We start from the raw sequence: 18,315 nt of genomic DNA on the forward strand, positions 1-18,315 counted from the left end.
CCCACATAGTGCTCCATACAGTATAATGGCCTCACATTTTGCTACATACAATATAATAGCCCACATAGTGCTCCATACAGTATCATGGCCCCACATAGTGCTCCATACAGTATAATGGCCTCAAATCTTGCTCCATGAAGTATAATGGGCCCCACATATTACTCCATAAAATATAATAGCCCCATATCGTGCTCCATACAGTACAATGGGCCTGAAGTAGTGCTCAATACAGTATAATGGCCTCATATAGTGCTCCATACAGTATAATGGGCCCCACATAGTATAATGGGCACCACATAGTGCTCCATACAGTATGATAGCCTCACATAGTGCTCCATACAGTATAATGACCCCACATAGTGCTCCATACATTTTAATGGCCCCACATAGTCCTCCATACAGTATAATAGTCACACATAGTCCTCCATACATGCTGCATACAGTATACTGTGCTCAACATAATGCTGTATACAGTATAATGACCTCACATAGAGGTCCATACAGTATAATGGCCTCACATAGTCCTCCATACAGTATAATAGCCCCACATAGTCCTCCATACAGTATAATAGCCCCACATAGTCCTCCATATAGTATACAGGCCACATAGTGCCACATACAGTATAATGACCTAACATAGTGCTCCATATAGTAAAATTACCCCACATAGTGCACCATATAGTATAATGGCCTTACAAATTCCACCATACAGTATAATAGCCCCACATAGTCCTCCAAACATTATACAGGCCACACAGTGCTGCATAGAGTATAATGTGCAAAACATAGTGCTGCATACAGTAAAATGACCTTAGATAGTGCTCCATACAGTATAATGGCCTCACATAGTCCTCCATACAGTATAATAGCCCCACATAGTCCTCCATACAGTATAACAGCACCACATAGTCCTCCATACAGAATACAGGCCACAGTGCCGCATCCAGTATAATGTGCCCAACATAGTGCTGCATACAGTATAATGACCTCATATAGTGCTCCGTACAGTGTAATAGGCCCACATAGTGCTTCATACAGCATAGTAGGCCCCACGTAAGAACAAAAAATACTCCCCTCTGCCCGTTCCCCCGCTGCTTCGGTCTCTTCAGATCCCCTGCACATCTCGGTACAACGGGTGCATTGTAATAACGTCATCGCGCCCGCTGCACTGAGACGTCAGACACAGAGGGTGATGCTCCTTGCGCCATCATTGCTGTCAACTGTATGTGCACCTAGGATGCCGATATAGTTGAAAGTGCGATACCGGGTGGGGTGACGCGCCTGGTGTTGCAGACCAAATAAACTCACTCTGCGGGCCAGAGTTTGACATATGTGATATAAAGCATAAGATCAACAGTGTTCCAAAGTATACCAGCCTAAGCATGCCAATAAGAGTTCCATCACTAATTTCTGCTACATTGGGTGATTACAGGATTTTATTATGACTTGGTCTGTAAAATCCATAAAAAAAAATCTACATTGTGGCCACCAGGTAGAACAGAATCCCGTGGACATGTTCGCTAGATTGATTTATTTCATTATACCATAACATATACCTCCGGTTTCAAACTGACTGTCTATTAGGATGAGATAATCCAACTTTTACAAACCGTATTGTCTCCCCTTACTCTGGTTTGCTTCCGTCAGTGGTGATGGTGGCTCGTATACAATAGCGTTCTTTGCTGCTGGACCCCTGTCTTCCATCATTACCGATGTCCACAGCATTCTACATATATGTGTGATACCATCGTCACATTTCTCTAATGTTCATGTCTTTTGTATACAACTGGTTTATTATGTTTTTACTGATTAATAAAGATAATAAATGTGATATTTTCTGTCCGGCATTTCTCTTTTTCTGCTTTAGTGATGTGAAATGCAGTACGGAGATATATTTATCATGTGTCTAACAGGTATAATAGTAATACATTGTCTAATGGGTGGATGACAAACTCACATTTAGTGGCCAGTGTCAGGCAGCTGCTACAAAAGGTAAATAAAATAATGGCATGCATTAAAAGAGGCATAGATGCTCATGAGGAGAACATAATTTTACCTCTATACAAGTCACTAGTTCGACCACACGTAGAATACTGTGCACAGTTCTGGTCTCCGGTGTATAAGAAAGACATAGCTGAACTAGAGCGGGTGCAGAGAAGAGCGACTAAGATTATTAGAGGACTGGGGGGTCTGCAATACCAAGATAGGTTTTTACACTTGGGGCTATTTAGTTTGGAAAAACGAAGACTAAGGGGTGATCTTATGTTAATGTATAAATATATGAGGGGGCAGTACAAAGACCTTTCTGATGATCTTTTTAATCATAGACCTGAAAGCGGGACAAGGGGGCATCCTCTGCGTTTGGAGGAAAAAAGGTTTAAGCATAATAACAGACGCAGATTCTTTACTGTAAGAGCAGTGAGGCTATGTTCACACGTTCCTGATTTCCCTCCTTTTTTTCAGGACTAAAAACCGCAGCTCTTTGCAGAAAACGCAGGTCCTTTTTTTGGTGCTTTTTTGGTGCATTTTTTGATGCAGTTTTCTATGCAGAGAGTCTGTGTGTTTTCTAGGAAGTTTTTTAGGTTAAAATGGCTGAAAATACCCTAACCCTACCCCTAACCCTATTCTAACCTTAGTGAAAAAAATTTTTTTTTTAATTTTTTTATTGTCCCTACCTATGGGGGTGACAAAGGGGGGGGGGGGGGTCATTTACTATTTTTTTTATTTTGATCAGAGATATAACCTGTCGGAGCACGGGGGGGGGGCATCGGAGCATGGGGGGGTGGGATTGGGGCACGGGGGGGGGGGGGCAGCCACACTGCAGCGGTTCTGCACCACAAACCGCAGAAAACCCGCAGATATTTTTTTCATCTGCGGGTTTTACTGCGGGTTTGACCTCACAATGGAGGTCTATGGGTGCAGAACCGCTGCAGTTCCGCAAAAAGAAGTGACATGGTACTTCTATTTTACCGCGGCTATTCAGCGCGGCTTTTTTCGCGATTTTCCGCAATGTGGGCACAGCAGTTCCTGTTTTCCATAGGGTACATTGTACTGTACCCTGCATGGAAAACAGCTGCGGACCCGCAGCGGGAAAATCGCGGCGATTCCGCATGAAAAAAAGGATGGTGTGAACATGGCCTGAGACTATGGAGCTCTCTGCCGTATGATGTTGTAATGAGTGATTCATTACTTAAATTTAAGAGGGGACTGGATACCTTTCTGGAAAAGTATAATGTTACAGGGTATATACACTAGATTCCTTGATAGGGCGTTGATCCAGGGAACTAGTCTGATTGCCGTATGTGGAGTCGGGAAGGAATTTTTTCCCCAATGTGGAGCTTACTCTTGCCACATGGGTTTTTTTTGCCTTCCTCTGGATCAACATGTTAGGGCATGTTAGGTTAGGCTTTGGGTTGAACTAGATGGACTTATAGTCTTCCTTCAACCTTAATAACTATGTAACTATGTAAGTAGTTACCACATCAATAGTTTTCTATTAAGCTTTACATATCTGTTGTGAATTCTGTGGCAGAGCTCCCTCCTGTGGTCACAAGTGGTACTTCGGCTGATTCTCTCTGTGAGCTTCCGTTGGTGGAGGAAAGTGGTACTGCGGCTTCTGAGTTTCCTTCCTCAGGTGATGTGGTGAAGTCGTTAGGTGCTGCTCTATTTAACTCCACCTAGTGCTTTGATCCTGGCCTCCAGTCAATGTTCTAGTATTGGACCTGTTTCCTCCTGGATCGTTCCTGTGGCCTGCTGCTCTGCATAGCTAAGTTCTGCTTTTGCTTTTTGTTTGCTGTTTTTTTCTGTCCAGCTTGCTTATTTGTTTTCTCATGCTTGCTGGAAGCTCTGGGACGCAGAAGGTGTACCTCCGTGCTGTTAGTTCGGTACGGAGGGTCTTTTTGCCCCCTTTGCGTGGTTGTTTGTAGGGTTTTGTGTTGACCGCAAAGTTACCTTTCCTATCCTCGCTCTGTTCAGAAAGTCGGGCCTCACTTTGCTAAATCTATTTCATCTCTACGTTTGTCTTTTCATCTTAACTCACAGTCATTATATGTGGGGGCTGCCTTTTCCTTTGGGGTATTTCTCTGAGGCAAGGTAGGCTTATTTTCTATCTTCAGGCTAGCTAGTTTCTCAGGCTGTGCCGAGTTGCATAGGGAGCGTTAGGCGCAATCCACGGCTGCCTCTAGTGTGGTTGGAGAGGATTAGGGATTGCGGTCAGCAGAGTTTCCACGTCTCAGAGCTCGTTCTATGTTTTTGGGTTATTGTCAGGTCACTGTATGTGCTCTGACTCCTATGTCCATTGTGGTACTGAATTACCAGATCATGACACATATCTGATGAAGTTGGTGTATTTACTTTAAACATCCATGTCAGAATTAATGTATAATCCGGATATTAAGATGAGCATTTTAGAAGTACAACTATTGAGTGAAATGGCACATGAGTTCATTTCTGCCCACACAGCCTGACTGACAGCTGCATCTTGTACTGAGCAGTGTGAGATCACAGCAGGGAGGAGGGACATTGAGGTTCTGTCAATCAGACTATGCGGGAAGAGATACACCAACTTCACCAGGTCTAAGATCTATTTAATAATGTATGCATTGAGCATTTTTTCAACAAGTCATCGTTATGGAGGTTTTAGGAGATGACATTATTGATGGCCTAGCTTAGTTGGAGAGAGAGTGACTCTACAGCCCTGCGGCAGTGCCCGTGTTGACATTGCAGTGTCTTCAAACAGCTCAGGATAGTCCATTAATGTTGTGATCACAGAAAAACCCTCCAGTTAAACTGAAAACCAAAATGGATCCAGAGGCCTGTGATATTGGCAAAAATAACAAGACTTAAGAATTTGGCCATCATGACCGTAAATGAAACAGTGATTTTCTTTTAATCTGCAAGGCTACTGAAGCCAAACATCTCCTATTTATTCAGAGAAAATCATCTTTTATTCACATTGGTGGTACAATTTCCATTAGGGTTATGATAATGCTTATCATTAGCATTTCTTAACATGCCAATTTATTACATCCCGCACATACTCCTCCACTTGCCTCTAAAGATCTCCTGGTAACAATTACTATGCTGAGAGCATTTATCTTCCATCATCATTATGCTCAGCAATCACTCAGGAGGAAGCAAGTCATTTATCTGCAACATAAAGGCCCGTCATAGCACGCAACAAACACAATTACGGATGGTGCAAAACTAGTCAAGCGTGTGACCAGGACCAAAGCAACGTCGGAGGATGCTCCTGATCAGATCATTGTCGGAGGATGCTCCAGATCAGATCATTGTCGGAGGATGCTCCTGATCAGATCATTGTCGGAGGATGCTCCAGATCTGATCATTGTCGGAGGATGCTCCTGACCAGATCATTGTCGGAGGATGCTCCTGACCAGATCATTGTCGGAGGATGCTCCAGATCAGATCATTGTCGGAGGATGCTCTTGACCAGATCATTGTCGGAGGATGCTCCTGACCAGATCATTGTCGGAGGATGCTCCAGATCAGATCATTGTCGGAGGATGCTCCTGACCAGATCATTGTCGGAGGATGCTCCTGACCAGATCATTGTCGGAGGATGCTCCAGATCAGATCATTGTCGGAGGATGCTCCTGACCAGATCATTGTCGGAGGATGCTCCAGATCAGATCATTGTCGGAGGATACTCCAGATCAGATCATTGTCGGAGGATGCTCCAGATCAGATCATTGTTGGAGGATGCTCCTGACCAGATCATTGTCGGAGGATGCTCCAGATCAGATCATTGTCGGAGGATGCTCCCCTGACCAGATCTTTGGGTTGGGGCGCCATTTATTCTACTCTGTGGAGATATCAAGAATCAACAACTTATTCACAATGCTCAGAAATTAAGGGATTTACAGCTACTCAACGCATCCCTATGGTCAGAGATTTCATACGGTCTAGATGCATCCAGAGCCCTGATCACATAAGTCTATATATTCTCTTTATGTATTATCCATGAATACATCCATTCATCACAGCTATAATAACCTCTCAGCGCTGAAAAAGTCCAACTATTAATTTCAATTTGTACATAACTTAATTAAATGGATTATAAAAGTGAATGCAGGGTATGTGGGTGCTATGATTAATTAACACTCCTAGATACCGTAATTACATTTTTGTAACAAATAGGTAACCCAGCTGGAAATGTGCCAATCTACAAACATTATAATAGTAGTAAAATATAACAACTAAGAATGCTTTCTGCTAGGCCATGTTCACATGAGTGCATAAAATAATTGTCCGATTTTCATCCATCAAAAAGGACATCCGTATGGTGTGCATTTTCATACATCAGCAGATGATAACATATACAAGACTAAATACAGTAAGAACTGCAATGCATCTGTAAAAAACGGGTGCTTTATGGCTGATGTGTATTGGACCCAATTTTTTTTGCCCATCCATAGACTTGAATGGGCGAGTCTCGTTTGAAACATGGAGGAGACTAGTGCATGCTGTGATCTTTTTTCAAGTAGATATTCGGTCCGTGTGAAAAAAATGGTCTAGTGCTGATCTGAACAGCCCTACTGAGGGCCATTGGTCTAGTGCTGATCTGGACAGCCCTACTGAGGGCCATTGGTCTAGTGCTGATCTGGACAGCCCTACTGAGGGCCATTGGTCTAGTGCTGATCTGGACAGCCTTACTGAGAGCCATTGGTCTAGTGCTGATCTGGACAGCCCTACTGAGGGCCATTGGACGAGTGCTGATCTGGACAGCCCTACTGAGAGCCATTGGACGAGTGCTGATCTGAACAGCCCTACTCAGCCCTACTCAGGGCTATTGGACGAGTGCTGATCTGAACAGCCCTACTGAGAGCCATTGGTCTAGTGCTGATCTGGACAGCCTTACTGAGAGCCATTGGTCTAGTGCTGATCTGGACAGCCCTACTGAGGGCCATTGGTCTAGTGCTGATCTGGACAGCCCTACTGAGTGCCATTGGTCTAGTGCTGATCTGAACAGCCCTACTGAGTGCCATTGGTCTAGTGCTGATCTGAACAGCCTTACTGAGGGCCATTGGTCTAGTGTGGTGCATGTCAGTTTTTTTTTATAGACAGTACTGGTACTGAAAATATGGTTGCAATTTTCTGGATTTTTTCTTTAGATTCTGTCTCTCACAGTTAAAGTGTACCTCCAATAACAATTACAGACCTCTCCATTCTTTGTGGGTGGGAAAATAAGCAAAATTGGCAGAATATCAAATACTTATTTTCCCCACTGTACATCAGAAGACTATGTACAGTTGAAACCAGAAGCTTACATACACTATATACAAAGACACATATGCATGTTTTTCTCAATATCTGACATGAAATCAGTTTAAACCTTTCTCATTTTAGGTCAATTAGGATTACCACAATTATTATTATTTGCCAAATGACAGAATAATGAGAGAGAGAGGGTTTTAAGGCATTTTTATTACTGCAAAGTCAAAAGATTACATACATCTCATTAGTATTTGGTACCATTGACCTTAAACTGAATGACTTAGGTCAAACATTTGGGATATCCTTCCACAAGCTTCTCACAGTAGTTGGTTGGAATTTGGGCCCATTCCTCCTGACAAAACTGGTGTAACTGATCCAGGTTTGTTGGTCGCCTTGCTCGCTCCTGCCTTTTTCAGCTTTGCCCATAAATTTTCAATAGCATTGAGATCGGGGCTTTGTGATAGCTCCACCAAAAAATTCACTTTGTTATCCTTAAGCCACTTTGTTACCATTTTGGCAGTATGCTTTGGTTCATTGTCCATTTGGAAGACCCATTTCACCCCAGCTTTAACTTCCTGGCTGATGTATCGAGATGTTGCTTCAGTATTTCCACATAATCTTCTTCTCTCATGATGCCATCTATTTTGTGAAGTACACCAGTCCCCCCCCGCAGCAAAACAACCCCACAACATGAAGCTGCCACCCCGTGTTCACAGTTGGGATGATGTTATTTGGCTTCCAAGCTTCTTCCTTTTTCCTCCAAACGTTACAATGGTCATTGTGCCCAAAAAGTTCAATTTTAGTTTCATCAGACCACAGTAAGTCTCCAAAATTTAAGATCTTTGTTCCTGTCTGCATTTGCAATCATCAATCTGGCTTTTTTATGTTTCTTTTGGAGTAATAGCTTCTTCCTGGCAGAGTGGCTTTTCGGCACATGTTGATACAGTACTCGTTTCACAGTGGATATTGACACAATCTTACCAGCTTCCAACATCCATCTTCACAAGGTCTTTTGCTTTTGTCCCTGGGTTGATATGCACATGTCAGACCAAAGCACATTTATCTCTGGGACACAGAACTCGTCTCCCCCCTGAGCGGTATGATGGCTGGACATTCCCATCTTGTTTGTATAGATGAACAAGGCACCTTCAGGCATCTTGAAATTATACCCAAGGAAGAGCCAGACTTGTGCAAGTCCACAATTCTCTTCCTGATATCTTGGCTGATTTCTTGAGACTTTCCCATGATGCTACACAAATAAGCAGTGTTTCAGGTGTGCATTAAAAGACATCCACAGGTGTGTCTCTAATTAACTCAGATGGTTCCAAAAACATATCAGAAACTTCCAAACACATGACATCACATGGGCAGTACAGAAGTCATATTAATCTTAGTGTATGTAAATTTTTGACGTTGCAGCAAGTAATAAAAATGCCTTAAGACATTCTCTCTCTTTCTCTCATTATTCTGGCATTTGGCAAATATGAATAATTATGTTAATCCTAATTGACCTAAAATGGGAAAGGTTTAGTGTGATTTAATGTCAGATAATGAGAAAAACATGCATATGTGTCTTTTTATATACTGTATGTAAACGTCTGGTTTCAACTGTATATGAATGAGAGAACGCTGAGATATGATGTGAACAGAGCCTACTTCTTTTCCAGTAAAGATGTCGGATTGGAGTGTGATTAGCATAATCGGACCGATTTTCTCAGATGAGAGAAAACATGGTGGTGTGACTGTAATGACCAGAGGTCCGAATAAGATCCAGTGAGTCACAAACCAAGACCAAGGCAGAAATCTCCAACGGTATTTACTCAAAGGCAAATTAATCAAGGTAATATGGAGAATATTAAGGCAGATGCACCCCAAAGATACACTAATTCAGCAGCAGCTGAAATCACTGTGCCACTCAAAGGTCTCCTGAGAACTGTGTACTACAACAGACTAGTAAGAAATTTACCTAACAGGCAACTAAAAACAGGAACAAGTGTAAATTGAATGTAGTGTTATTAAGGGAGCCCCTGGAATGGCACATTGAGTATAACTTACACAACTCTAATATAAGATACACCTCTAAAGTAACAATTTAACACTCTGAGCAGAGATACACGGGTATCTATAACTATGGTACCGTATCCTGAGATAGATTTCCTCTCAGGCAGGAATCCGCAGAGGCTGTAGCCAGTTCATATCTTCAGCGCCAATAAGTTACAGCAAGCTCCTCTTGTCTTGTCGGCCGATGCCGAGCCCAAACGCCGGGGACTTAGTTAGTGGTCTCACGATGTTGTCTCTGCTTCTGTAGCTCCTAGGAATGGTTCCACGACAATCCGTCCGTCTCTGTATCAGCAGTCTGTCCAGACTTGTTCCTCCACTCAATGCACAGGGAATCCACAGACTTCCAAATTCGTACTGGGTTCTTAGCAAAGTCTCCGTCTTTTCTTAGATAAAGGGTTAGCTCCTCTCCAGGAAACGTTAGCAACACAAGTCTCTCACAGAGTTAAACAAAAGGTTAGCTCTTCTCCAGGGGAACGTTAGCAACAAAAAGTCTCTCAAAAGCTTCTTTTCCTCCAAAAACACTTGCAGTAAATCCACACAGTCTCTTTTTAAGATCTCACAGCAGCTTCTCCTTTTCTTCCCGCCTTTTCTCTCTCAGCTCTCACTTCCTACTTTCACTTTACACTCGAGACACTAGACCCCACCCCGCAGCACACATTGTCTCTGGGAGGTCTGTCCTCTGCTGCAACAGGCAAAAACCACAGGGTCCTAGTGCCCTCTCAGTGGGACTACAGTTCACCCTCTTACATGACCATAAGTCTGGCCATACACATTGCATGGCCAAAGTATCTTTTGGCCAACAGTGATCTCAGCTGACTATTTTACACAGGAGTGCTTGCTTGGCCTAGCGTTACTGTGTTTTCTCTATGAGAAACAGTCTGTAGACACGTTGGCAGGTGTGTTCTTTCCAGGAGAACCATGCGATTGGCAGTCCGACCACGAACGTCATCTCCCCGAACATCAGTCGGCCGGAGTCCTCATACACATTAGACCATAGGAGGAACTCCTTGAGATCAGCAGTTTCAGCCAACTTTAGCCTCACCTGTCTGAGGACCCTAACAAACACTTTAATCTGATGGCCTGCCCTAAACATAGGCCAATACTGGATCCCAATGAGCTTTAGGGTATGTGCACACGTAGCGAATTTGGCTATGGATCTGCAGTGGATTGGCTTTGTGGATTCGCAGCAGTTTTCCATGCGGTATACACTATACAGTACCATGTAAACCTATGGAAAATGCATTCCGCAGTGCCCATGCTGTGGAAAATACAGCGCGGAAACGCTGCGGTTTATTTTATTATAAACCACAGCATGTCAATTCTTTGTGCGGACTCCGCAGCATTTTACACCTGCTCCTCAATAGGAATCCGCAGGTGTAAAAACGCAGGTGAAATCCGCTCAAAAAACGCAGGAAATCTGCGGTAAAACTGCGGGCAATCCGCAGGTAAAATGCAGTGTGTTTTACCTGCGGATTTTTCAAAAACTGAGTGGAAAAATCCGCACAAAAATCCGCAACGTGGGCACATAGCCTTATATGTCAGATCCGCAGATCCAGGTGTCAATATAAGGTTTAGGAAGGAATACTGTCATTTTAGTTCTAATAATGGTAGCTAATAAATGTAAGAATCGTGTGACTACACACATGCGCTGTTACATGCCAGTATGTCCGCCATCTAGTCCTGTTACACGCCAACATGTCCGCCGTCTAGTCCTGTTACATGCCAACATGTCCACGTGTAGTCCTGTTACATGCCAACATGTCCACAGTCTAGTCCTGATACATGCCAACATGTCTGCCATCTAGTCCTGTTACACACCAACATGTCTGCCGTCTAGTCCTGTTACACGCCAACATGTCCGCCGTCTAGTCCTGTTACACGCCAACATGTCTGCCGTCTAGTCCTGTTACATGCCAACATGTCTGCCGTCTAGTCCTGTTACACGCCAACATGTCCGCCGTCTAGTCTTGTTACATGCCAACATGTCCACGTCTAGTCCTGTTACATGCCAACATGTCCGCCGTCTAGTCTTGTTACATGCCAACATGTCCACGTCTAGTCCTGTTACATGCCAACATGTCCACCGTCTAGTCCTGATACATGCCAACATGTCTGCCATCTAGTCCTGTTACACGCCAACATGTCCGCCGTCTAGTCTTGTTACATGCCAACATGTCTGCCGTCTAGTCCTGTTACATGCCAACATGTCTGCCGTCTAGTCCTGTTACATGCCAACATGTCCACGTCTAGTCCTGTTACATGCCAACATGTCCGCCGTCTAGTCTTGTTACATGCCAACATGTCCGCCGTCTAGTCCTGTTACATGCCAACATGTCTGCCGTCTAGTCCTGTTACATGCCAACATGTCCACGTCTAGTCCTGTTACATGCCAACATGTCCGCCGTCTAGTCCTGATACACAGAAAATCACCCACATAACGAATAACAATTTACAAGCACACAAAAAAAATATGTCCAGCCGCAGTACTTTACAAGCCGTTTAGCCGCCATGAATTCCTGCTCGTGACCTTACAAGCTGTCACATTCTATTAACGGTTATTAATAATATCTTCACACAATATCAGATTCAATACCCTTCTGTAATTTTCAGAGCGTATAGCATTAAAGCCTATTATGGCACGGCTTGTGTCACTGACACCTCGTACACTGGGCCTGTATGTTGGGAACAAGGGTCTAATATCCCGCACAGACGAGAGCAATTTGCTCGATAAGAGACATATTATCCTGAATAACAAAGATTCTTTGTAAAGCGATATCAGCCATGATGGAGAGGAGATGTCTCTAAGCCATGGAATTATCTGAAGTATTAAACATGGAGAAATCACGGAGAAAAAGCAAAACCCAGAACCCCCTAACACTAAACCAGATTCATTTTATCCAGAGATTGTTTCTTGTCAGAAATAAAAGGCCGTGTTCACACCTGGCGAACGTGCTGCTTTTGACACTTTGTGTGTGACATGCAGACCAAAAACGAAACACTTGGATACAGTCCAGAGCAAGCTAAAAACCACAATGTTCAGGGCGTTTTTTTCCCCAGGTTGGGCTACATTACTATAAAAAAAAGCTTAAGTAACGGACACCATGACCATTTTAATGTATTTTGGGCTAAAAATCATCTTTGCAACTGGGTTTCTTTAAAACTATTGCTCATTTTTCCTTCTATAGCCTCTTTGCTACACCGTCTAATGCAGGCTGCAGAATGAATTAACTGAGAAACTGTAAGGCTACGTTCACATTTGCGTTGTTGGGCGCAGCGTTGTCGATGCATACCGACGCATGCGTCATGCGCCCCTATCTTTAACATGGGGGGCGCATGGACATGCGCCGGTATGCGTTGTATTGCGTTTTATGATGCATGCGTCAATTTGAATCACCAGACAGGGCGCAGACGACGCTACTTGTAGCGTTTTCCCTGCGCCAAAATTCATGAACATTACTAGTTTATGTCAACGCATGCGTCAAAAAACGCAGCGTTGTGTATATGCGTCGTTGGTTGCGTCGACGACGCTGCGCCCATCAACGCAAATATGAACGTAGCCTTAGTGAGCTCTCGCTCTAATAGGAGAGTTTATTACCATTATTCTCCTTCTTGTTTTATTCAGCAAAGTTCAGCTCAACTTTCATGTGGTCATAAATGAGCTGTGAGAAGCTCAGTAAAATGAAGATCAGCGTTATATACTCTCCTGTGAGTCTGAGGTTACTGACGGATTCTTAGTGAACTCATTCTGCAGCCTGCAATAGGCAGTGCAACAGAGGCTGTAGAAGGCAAGTGGTGAAAGTATCAATGAAATCCAGCGGCAAAATGGATTTTCAGTCAAAAAATACATGCACTTTTTTTGTTTTACTTTTACCAAGAATATTATAAACATGTATCAATCCTAAGAAGCTCGATAATAGTTAGCAATCTCTACCACAGCTCACAGTCCAGCACCAAACAAATATTAATGGTGGAGTTTTCAGACTTTTTTTTTGCTGGAAAACATCAAAGAAAAAGTAAATCACCCATGATTTCACTACTAGGATGAACAGCGCAGAATACAGGCAGAATAAGGACAGGGGACAGGTGTATGTATCTAAGTAAACAGTTTTAATTTTATTTTCGGTTAAAAAAAACCCAGGTGATTTTACATAACTTGTTTTATTTGAGACCAAATAAGGATCTACCTTGTGTCTGTGAAAGACACTGGAGCCAAAATACAGATACGTGAACAGATTTAGTTTGTATCTTAAATGTAAAAGGCTGTCCGGCACTATGATACTGATGGCGGCTTATCAATAGGATAGGTCATCAACGTCAGATTGGTGAGGGTGCGACACCCGGCTGATCAGCTGTTCCTGGTCGTACGTGCTCAGTAGCGGAGCATTGCAGCACGGCTCCGTCACCGCTATAGCGGCTGCAGCAGGGTACTGCAGAACCTCTTCTATTCATTCAAATAGGGGCAGATGTGGGCAGAGATCTGCAACTGAGCACATACAGCCAACACCGGGAACGGCTGATCAGCGGGGGTGTCGCACCCCCATCCATCTAAGATTGAGGACCTATCCTAAAGATATCACAGTATTCACCCTAGACAAGGTCATCTCTTCGTTCAGACATAATGGCCGCCAGACTTTTTTGGGTTCACGCACTTTGAGCAGGAGCTAATCTGCAGTTTTCAATAACGGCCACCCCGCCGATAACGGCCGCCCCGCCATCAACGGCCGCCCCGCCATCAACGGCCGCCCCGCCATCAACGGCCACCCTGCCATCAACGGCCGCCCCGCGATCAACGGCCGCCCCGCCATCAACAGCCACCCCGCCATCAACAGCCCCCCCGCCATCAACAGCCCCCCCGCCATCAACGGCCGCCCCGCCATCAACGGCCAACACGGCATCTACAGCCACCCCGCCATGTAGGGGGCTGTGCTGTTTAGTGCTTTTCCCTGACTACAAGCAGCCGTTGGCAGAGCTGATATTATCTGATTGCTGGAGCTGCCGGGTGTCGGACCCCCATTGATTTGATATTGATGACCTATGCAGGGAAACGTTTCAATATCTTTAGCCTGGAAAATTCCTTTAGGTCAGTTATGGCAAGTAAAACAAATGTAACCCTTCCGTTAATGTTGATGTCTCACTGCCCATCGGGTCTGACATCTGCCATTTAAAAATCAATACTAGCTGACCCCGACCTAAGGCGGTGCATGAAGGGAAGCCTAATAAATTAAATAGTGTTAATTAAATATTACTTGGATTTATAGGGCTCTGACAGATGAAACTACTACATAAAAAGAAAAGGCTTTAAATATTTTTGTGCATGGCACTAAGAACTAACAGGCAGGTATATGCTGTAACTATCTGCCTGTTCTGCCCTGTGACGTTTTCTGCCGGATTGGAGCGATCATGGGTCGATGCCGATTTCTCTGCTACTGATGTCACGTTGACAGGGCAGCATCTTCTCTTCCACTCTGCGGACGGATTGCCTCTGCCTATGTCATGCTGACTGACAGCTGGTTATTTACTGCCTAAATACGGGGAGCCGGCTGTCAATCAGCATGATGTCAGCAGTGATGCCCCATCGACAGAGCAAAGCAGAAGATGAAGAGCTGCTCTGTTGATGAGAGGTGAAAACAGGCAGATAGCAACTACTTGCCTGCTAGTTCTTAGCCCCATAGGCAAAAATAATAAAAGGCGGCTGACTCGAGAAAGACACCGAAGTCTTGGATAGAGGGAGCAGTTATGTATTTTTTTTTTTTAACTGTCAGAGGGGAGAGTGTCTGGTGGCGGCTTTTCTCCCCTGAAAGGATCAGACATATATATTCCAAATGAACGATCCTAATCTCCCTGACATCTGTCGGAGAAGAGTCAGGAGCCCCCATTCACATCAGATTGTGTTAGGATCAGTCAACTTATTAAGTGTTTATGGGGGTCTACAGCGAGGTGCTTGGTGGTCTTTAGAAACATGCAGCATAACTTTCCTTCATCATGGACTGTAAAAATGAATGAATACCGCCACCTTGCACCCGATATACCCGATCAGCCATTCTCTGTGATGCCTGCTCAAGCTTACTGTTTATGAGCGATCACAATGTGTCAGCTTTGACTAAAATGACATAAATTGTATCATTTAACGTGACACAAATGTAACAATGATGAGGAGCATGCAGTAAGCAGGTAGGTGAGCGTCAGATCAGGTCTGACACTGGGAAAAAGCCACAAGGAAATCTGCTGACTAGGCGAAACAATGCTAAGCTTCTGGTGCGCTTCTCTTTTGGGTTTTGGCACGGGAACTTTTCAGGTTTTACCTATGGATTTGTTCCACCAACTTCCGATACATTGTACTAAGGAATATAAAGACTCGGTGAACCCAGCAGGGCGCCCCCTGCAGCCCCGACCTGGTGATGGTACGGTAGGAAACGCACAGCAATACTGAACCCAGGTGAGGCAGGTCATGTTTCTGCACATGCATGCTCAATCTCCTTCCATCTGTGGGAAACTGACACAGAATTCAGCTTCTTTCATACTGACCACAGACTTTGGGGTGAGTGACCATGCCGGAAATATCACTACTTGGATAGGGAACAGGTACTAGGCACTGCCATCCTTTGAATTCGTGTGGTTGTGCCGGAAGTCTCGGATCTTGTAGGACAGGACTATAGGTTTGACTAATTAGTAGAAGCTCAATAGATGCTGCAAAGACTGGAAGCCAGAAAACATTACACCAGGAGACCACCATTTTAACCGAAAGAGAATAATACTGGAAAGGAGACCGGTCAACCATGTATTATAGGGATTTTCTGCATTTTCTTTGGTAGGTCATCAATTTCCGATCATGGCCAGAATCATGGTAGAATTGAAAAATCCGGCACAACCATATTTTAAAATCCATTAAAAACATTAGAGCCGAAAAATAATCAAAAACCTGTAGTGTTTCTGGCGCACACAGGCGGCCATAGTCATAGGATATAGAGTCACGGGAGCAGAATCTAAATAACAATAATGGAATAATGATGGCATTATGGAAGAAACAGATACATCAGCATATATCCTAATCAATAAATACAGAGCAGATCATTATTATATATCCTAATCAATAAATATAGAGCAGATCATTATTATATATCCTAATCAATAAATATAGAGCAGATCATTATTATATATCCTAATCAATATAGAGCAGATCATTATTATATATCCGAATCAATAAATATAGAGCAGATCATTATTATATATCCTAATCAATATAGAGCAGATCATTATTATATATCCGAATCAATAAATATAGAGCAGATCATTATTATATATCCTAATCAATAAATATAGAGCAGATCATTATTATATATCCTAATCAATATAGAGCAGATCATTATTATATATCCGAATCAATAAATATAGAGCAGATCATTATTATATATCCTAATCAATATAGAGCAGATCATTATTATATATCCGAATCAATAAATATAGAGCAGATCATTATTATATATCCTAATCAATATAGAGCAGATCATTATTATATATCCGAATCAATAAATATAGAGCAGATCATTATTATATATCCTAATCAATAAATATAGAGCAGATCATTATTATATATCCTAATCAATATAGAGCAGATCATTATTATATATCCGAATCAATAAATATTTGGTAGATCATTATTATATATCCTAGTCAATAAATATAGAACAGATAATTTTTATAAATACTAATCAATTTAAAATACATAATTTGTATTTACATAGTCAATAAATATAGGGCAGATCGGTTTTATTATTCATAAGTCAGTTGCTTTTGCCAATACCTCCCCTTATAGGATGTATCACTTTTTCAATGCCATAAAAGCATAGTAACATAGTAACATAGTAACATAGTAACATAGTTAGTAAGGCCGAAAAAAGACATTTGTCCATCCAGTTCAGCCTATATTCCATCATAATAAATCCCCAGATCTACGTCCTTCTACAGAACCTAATAATTGTATGATACAATATTGTTCTGCTCCAGGAAGACATCCAGGCCTCTCTTGAACCCCTCGACTGAGTTCGCCATCATCATTCGCAAGCACAATTGCAAAGTATCGCCGTTATAAGCTGTAATCACAGAATAAGTGCTATGGCTGCTGTGTACATTAGCGAGGTGCTCAGCGATGCCTTCCTTTAATGTTCTGGTTGTACAGCCGATGTAGCGTAAGTTACACTCAATGTAAGAGACACTATGGTGGGAATCAGTAAGATAAATGTGTCAGTGTTAGGTTCTGCACCATGTGGCGATGTAAAACAAAGATGTAGACATCGCACCTATTGAATATCTGATCATGTGTGTCCACACCTCGCACCCAACCGATCACCTGTTTTTTTTAGATCCAGCAGTGGCCAGATGTAAGTGATGAAATGAACTGGGACAGCACAGCGCCACTCAATGTGTGGTGGGCATTCACAGATACTGCAGATCAATTCCTACTTGCTGCAAATGGAGCTGAGCCACCGCGCCAGTGAACGGCCAGTAGACCGCATACGGAGCTGTGCCATTTTTCATCGGCCACTGTTGGAGATAACACAGCTGGTCTGTGGGGCTGCCGTGGTGTGGATCCCCCACGATCTGATATTGATGGTCTATCCTATGTATGGGCCAGCCTTTAGTAATATGGTTGGCATCTACAAAGGTCCGAGCAATTCCTCGCTACATACGATGGCTGTGAGCCACTTCCCCGCGTCACTCTTCCGGAGTTGGAGGGTTGACAGATTTCCGGTGCCACAAGTTAATAGCCTTCACAGCTTGTAGAAGGTGGCGTGTAAGGGATTTTTGATATGGGGATTGGGACACGTGCAGCCTAAAGAGCAGAGTGCCCTCCGAGGTGTTAGGAGTCTGACCGTCTCTCACGTCACGTATAACGAGAAGGACAGTGTTACAGATTCCTCTGAGGTAAGCGCCACATTGCCGAGGGGTCGTACCACGGAGAACACAGCACCAACGCTCTAGAATTGTGATCAGGTTCTCCTCACTTACCAGTATGACATG

At 43.3% G+C, this 18,315-nt stretch overlaps 2 protein-coding genes across 2 annotated transcripts in view; one reads left to right on the plus strand and one right to left on the minus strand.

Annotated features, from left to right (window-relative positions):
• The window catches only part of GDAP1 (ganglioside induced differentiation associated protein 1), a 440,350-nt gene that overhangs the window by 65,298 nt on the left and 356,737 nt on the right, over positions 1 to 18,315 (plus strand). The gene's annotated exons all lie outside the window — the stretch shown is intronic.
• JPH1 (junctophilin 1) overlaps positions 1 to 18,315 on the minus strand; it is a 176,020-nt gene that overhangs the window by 13,900 nt on the left and 143,805 nt on the right. The window lies entirely within an intron of this gene.

The sequence above is a fragment of the Ranitomeya imitator genome, chromosome 6 (assembly GCF_032444005.1).
Source record: "Ranitomeya imitator isolate aRanImi1 chromosome 6, aRanImi1.pri, whole genome shotgun sequence".
Lineage (NCBI taxonomy): Eukaryota > Metazoa > Chordata > Amphibia > Anura > Dendrobatidae > Ranitomeya > Ranitomeya imitator.